Raw genomic sequence first — 6,000 nt, 5'->3', positions numbered from 1 at the left:
ATGTAGAAAAAGGACGACAATCAGACAAAACGCGACACTAATTTTCATAAAGAATAACAATGAAAGAAACGAAATCCACATATGGACCACGATTGGCAACACTCTACCTCGTATTGCTAGTTTTAAAAAATAACAAGTCCGGAAACCGGAAGCTTAACGTTTCAGGTATAAAAGTTTTTTTTGTTTCTCTATGTGAGGAGCATAACGCAGTTCTCCATTAGCTAATAGAATTGACTCGAGACGTTTAAATCGCTCAGTTCTCTTAACGGCAGCGACCTGACCAGAAGTGAGCGATTTAAATATCTTGGGTCAATGCGATCAGCCAATGGAGAACTGACATTCCTGGTGGCAGCTGGTATTCTTTGTGATCGCCGTATCAACGAACTTCTCAAATCTAAAATTTATCGCAATGTCGTCCATCCTGTCGCTCTCTAAGGTTCTGAGTGTTGGCCGAATATAAAAGATAATGAACGGCGCCTTGCCGTAATGGGGACGAAGATGTTGCGTTGGACTAGCGGATGTCACGCCACTATATTTAGTGGTCCTAGGATGAATTTAAGGGGTGTTTTCAGTAAATCTCTAAAAGTTGGTAATATACTATTAGTAAGCAAATGTCACCCTGATCTTTTTCGAATTTCTGAGTTGGGCAGTTTTCGAAAATGAATCCTGTCTCACTTTAAGTGTCTACATTTTGATTCCTTACTCGCGCACTTTGCAATTCACGCCAAAACTAATATCAGATTAGTACTAACCGAGACCTTTCCTTTGATATCTTATATGATTATATCCGGTGAAAAAAGTTTTTAAATCCCCCATTTGCATGTATTCTTCTTTCTTTAAATTCCACATAAATTTACGTCACTTTCTGTATGCCCGGGAGTTCATTGTTTCCATCTGTCCATCAAATTTCATTCGAATGGAGTAAGCCGTTTTGGAGAAAAGTGTGTGTGACAGACAGACAGACAGACATTAAATCGATTAATAAGGTTTTGTTTTACACAAAATCTTAAAAGTGGGCATAGAAAAACACGTTTATACATATATATATATATCAAATTCGATTCGGTTTGTCCTGTATAACCGCAGTGAGACGTGCGTATTGAATCAGGTTTTCGCTCGGTGGAATCCTAAAGTGAACGGCGGATGGCAAATGAGATGGGATAGTAAGTTGTACCTATTGTAGAGGAACCAGAATTCGTCTTCCATAATAAAATTCGGAAGTGGAATTAGGTATGTAAAATGTAAGGACGAGAGAAGAATTCCCAGGCTTGTGACGCAGCGGGGTTAACAACATTCGAAATTTATTTCGAATGTTGTTAATTCAATTTGACAGCGGCCACCAGCAGTGTTTTCCGTGGCGGAGCAGGCGATGAAAAAGGAAAAAAAAATAAATGAATTGAATTAGAAAAAAAGTTAGATTGAACAGACTGAAGTCGTAGACGTAAAAAAAGGAAAAACTAAATTGCGAATTCTACATTGAATAAAATAAAACAATAAAAAAATACATTAAAGTGTTGTTATAACCAAATTGGTGACCCCCAAAATCGGCAACACGTGTTCCCAAGACTGCTTTTCGACGACCTAATGGACCCTGAATGTCTTGCCGTGTTTCGGACTTCTAGCATCTTTCGATGGGCGACCGCAGGTCTGGTGAGAGGATACATCAGCAGCACCAGGATTCGATGGCGAAGTAGCCGAGCTAAGAAAATCAGACAGCAGATAAGTGCAACTCAATATTTTGTTCCAGGAAGTTTTTTTATTGGTGCGGCGCTGCACCATTGATTGTTACACAACCAACCAACAATCAACCGCCATCGTCATCTTCCCCTCAACCAAACCTTAGTACTTCGAGCACCTTTAGGACTTCCCTCCATTGGGTCATTTCGCCATTCATGATGGACGACAAACCGTCGTTGTTGACGAACGCTACGAAAATTCCAGAATCCCACCAACCTGCGCCACAAGCTTAGCTACATCGGGACCAATTCTGTAGCTGCCGCCAAATCCACAATCGAATATCAAATTTCCCCTCAACCGCAAACGAGTGAAATCAATTATATATCGATTCCTGAACAAAGCATTTTTACGCAAAATGGACCTGTTTTATATGTCGTTATTATATTCGGGCACTTCTCCAAAAGTTCAACCTCGACTTCTGTTTCGTATATTTGGATGATGTTTTGGTCGCTTCTTCCTCAGAGTCTGAGCCCATCTCGAGTGTATTTTTGAACGTCTCCTTGAGGCCGGTTTAGTCCTAAACGTTGAGAAATGCAAGTTCCTCCAGACACAAGTGAGATTCCTCGGCCACTTCATTTGCCCTGACGGAATACAGCCCGACCCAGACAAGGAGCAAGCGATCTCAAGCTTCCTGTGTCCCAAAACCCTGAAGGATTTGCGAAGGTTCTTGGGCATGCTAAACATCTATCGTCGTTTCCTGCCCAAGGCCGCCCAACACCAATCCGTTTTGAACGCGTACTTGTCTCGCCCCAAAAAAAAGGACACACGAGAGATTGTGTGGTCTGAAGAGGCTGTCCGCGCGTTCGATAAATGCCGACCGCAACTGGCTGATGCTATACTCTTAGCATTTCCTCTACAAGATGCACCCCTAGCCGTTTTTGTTGATGCCTCTGACATTGCAGTAGGTGCTGTTCTTCACCAAAAGGTGAACAAAGTATGGTAGCCGTTGAGCTTCTTCTCCAGATAGTTAAACCTCGCTCAACGGAACTACAGCACTTACGATTGAGAACTGCTCGCCGCGTACTTGAGCATTAAATACTTCCGATTCTCCCTTGAAGACAGGCCGTCCACAGTGTTCACGGACCATAAGCCTCTCACATATGCTTTGAAATAAAAGCCCGACAAAGCGTCCCCTTATAAAAGATAAACGACTACCTGGAAAACATCGAAAGATGCTGCTCTATTTTTGAAATTAGAGAGAGCGTAGCTCGCACGAGAAGCGTAGGGACGAAGACTTCTGGATGCCAAGGGCCGATATCGGACTGTAGCGCCATAGAAAACCAAGAAGATATTGGACAACTTTATCTTTGTAGAAATTTTCTTGCCCAGTTTGTACGACATTTTGAAAATTACGACGAAGGAGTACCGATATACAATTATTTTTGATTACGAAAATGTTGATCTTTCATCATCATCATCGTCAACGGTGCAAGCTGTTGGTATCCGGTCTAGGTTTGTCTTCATAAGGAACTCCAGACATCCTGGTTTTGCGCCAAGGTCCACCAATTCGATATCCCTGGAAGCTGTCTTTCGTCCTGACCTACACCATCGCTTCATCTGAGTCAGGGTGTGTCACGTTTTCTTTTTCTACCATAGATATTGCCCTTTTAGACTTTGCGGCAGGACCACTCTTACCCGTACGGATTAAGTGACCCCCCAACGCAATTTGTTGAGCCGGATTTTATCCACAACCATGAGGTCGTGGTATCTTTCAAAGATTTCACCGTTATAGATGCTGAGGATCCTTCATAATTTATCTAATCTATGGTCACCTTTTCTTACTTTTGTTTCATTAATTTTCGGGGCCAACGCTTTCAAATGTAGAATACCTCATTTCTTTGCCAGGTGATTTCAGAAAAGGCTCAATTAAGTAAGTTATTAACGAAATTCGACAGACTCAGCAAATATTACCTGAAAACGAATTCATGCAAACATAACGTGCCCATGAAAGCAGAAACGTAGAACCAACTTTTCCATAAACTAGGAATGCAAGCACTGCAATATTATTAAATAAATAAAATAAGCATTTGAAATATGTTGGATATTTTTACTTTTGATCGCGACGGAGAATCTCTGCCCGTTTGCCTAATAAATACTTTCTTTAATATAAAAGGTGTTAATTAATGACCTTATATAATGACAGCAGTAAGGTTATACGAGTATCTTTCTCTGCAGGTGACAAATATGCAAGTAGACATGTTTGGTGCGAATTTTTTTGGGTTCAGTTTTTTCTCGTTCCTTCTGTTAGGTATGTACACAAGTAAATAGAAGAATATTTACCGACCATAAAATCCCACAAGTAGAAATTGCTGTTGTAGCGGAATTGCTTTTAATAGAATTTGTCTTTGATGCAAAATTGCATCCTTGCACAATTCCATGTTTCTGAATTTCAGTAGACGCATCGTCATCAGTTCAGTTTAATAAAATTAAGTTTACGATTTCTCATGTCTCAGTCCGTCAGTTAGTTAATAGGCAGAAGTGTCTGCAACCATCCATTGTTTTAAATAAAAGTTCTTAGTAATTGGAATTTAGCATGTCAGACTACTCAATTTAGTGTGATATTGATATTTAGTTGCGGTTAATTTACAAGGTAAAATCAACTTTGAGCTACTGTAATTTTGTTAGTAGAAGTATGATTTTGATCAAACTTGGAGATAATATGCTTCATATTACATTCTATACCATCATCACCTTTTATAAATCTGGGATAAACTTAAGGGGGGTTTTAACGCAATTTCCCTAAACATATGGTAATATAGTATTATTAACTTAATTTGAAAAGAGTAGGAGTATTTTGAGGCCTGGACATCATATAGAGGCAGCTTCATGATTTTTTCAGCTTTTTCGGTTGGGTAGTTTCTGAGAATGGGTCCGTTAAAGAAATCATCACTTTCCACCCCTCCCACACCCCGCTTTTCTAACAAACCTCAAAGCTAGGACCGGTACTAATCGAAACCTTTCATTTGATATCCTACATTACTATATTCGGTGTAAAAAATTTTTACACCCCTCTTTTGCATGTATGGGAACCCCTCCCCCCCAAATTTTGTATCAATCGCAATAGCCGCTTCTGGGAAAAGTGCGTGTGACAGACAGACAGGCAGATAGACAGACGTGTTGGAATCAACTGCAAATTTGTTTTTTAAATTATCTCACTGCAAACAGTGGAAGAAGCCGAGAATTTCGGGGGCTTCCTACTAGCAAAACGGCTAGTGGGGAGTAGCCTTTGATGGTTTTTAGCCTTAATGATCCTTTTAGACGGAGCGCAAAATTAGTGCGATCACCTCCAGCGAAATCGAGTGAGAAACACATGTCGGATCAAAGGAGCAGCAGCGGTGGAGTCAATTCATTAAATGAGGCTGACGCGTTCACACAGCTGGGATCAATGATCCAAAATCTGATGGAGTACGTTGGTCAGCGAAATAACGTCCAGCGTGGTGGATCAAAGACCAGGTGTGTTCCATTTGGGTGACGTACTTTCAGGTTAAAGAGGGCGTAAAAGCACGCGAAGAAGGTATACTGCCGAACAGCCAACGGAAAGTGATGGTTACCATAGCAACACAAACTATGCTGAAAACATCTCTTCCCGAGAGGCTCTTTGACAAAGAAGGTATCTAAGCTGAAAGGGACATCTCCCCAAATCCCTCTCAATCACCCCAATGGACAGCAAAACGCAAAAAGGAGAAACCAATGTCGGCGCAACCTAGGAAGACAGGAACGAAAGTTTATCGGCCCACCCGGAAAATGCCACTAACCACGCCAAAAACTCTACTTGGACTAAAGTAGAAAGTAGCAAGACCTGCTCTCCCTGAGCGTGTTCGAAAATAATGTTGACATAGCTACTGTATGCCAATAATATGAAAATCTGCCTAGCGGAGTATAGATAGCTGGCAAAAACAGCAAAGCCGCGATGTGGAGCTGCGGAATTCGTGCTATAAAAGATGTGAAAAGACATCCAGAGAACAGATTAACACGTGCCAAGATAGGAGGTATATATAGCTATAGTTGTTACGCAGCCCCGAGCCTCACGCTGGAGGAATTCACTTTGTTGCTTGAGAAACTATCCTTTGATGCCAGACGCTACAATCCCAAAATAATTGCCGGCGATTTAAACTCATGGGCAGAAGAATGGGAAAGCAGAAAAACAAATGCAAGGGGGTAAATACTGCTAGAGACATTCTGGCTTTTAAATGTCGTACTTGCAAACTTTGGGGGAGCCAACACATACCGGAAGAGAGAATTACAATCGGTAGTAGACCTCAC

This window comes from Hermetia illucens, chromosome 1 (genome assembly GCF_905115235.1).
Source record: "Hermetia illucens chromosome 1, iHerIll2.2.curated.20191125, whole genome shotgun sequence".
NCBI classification, from domain to species: domain Eukaryota; kingdom Metazoa; phylum Arthropoda; class Insecta; order Diptera; family Stratiomyidae; genus Hermetia; species Hermetia illucens.
Note: the sequence above shows the minus strand (reverse complement) of the source record.